This window comes from Nannospalax galili, unplaced genomic scaffold (genome assembly GCF_000622305.1).
Source record: "Nannospalax galili isolate Female #2095 unplaced genomic scaffold, S.galili_v1.0 scaffold115, whole genome shotgun sequence".
Lineage (NCBI taxonomy): Eukaryota > Metazoa > Chordata > Mammalia > Rodentia > Spalacidae > Nannospalax > Nannospalax galili.
The window spans coordinates 3,956,256-3,956,577 of record NW_008340588.1 but is presented as its reverse complement, the minus strand read 5'-3'; positions in this window follow the sequence as shown (position 1 = coordinate 3,956,577).

Genomic DNA, 322 nt, shown 5'->3' with positions numbered 1-322 from the left:
TTTATGTTTTGAAAAATGACATACATGTTGGCAATAAATGACATTTTATAAGTTGGTCAAATTTCTAATTTGGTAGGCTTTATGTAATATTTATTGATTGTCCCTACTGCCTGTGACTCTTACTCTCTTCCTAGGGTCTGTTATAATTTATGGCTCAGATCAGATTTCTTGGCCACAAATTAAAGGCATAGAAATTTCCTCATGAACAAATGTTACCTCTCTTTTAATAGAAAAAAATCCAAATCTTGTTTGGGTTACTGGTCCAGTCTGCCTCATATATTCCAGTTCATAGTGAAATTTTAGGCATATATTAGCACACATT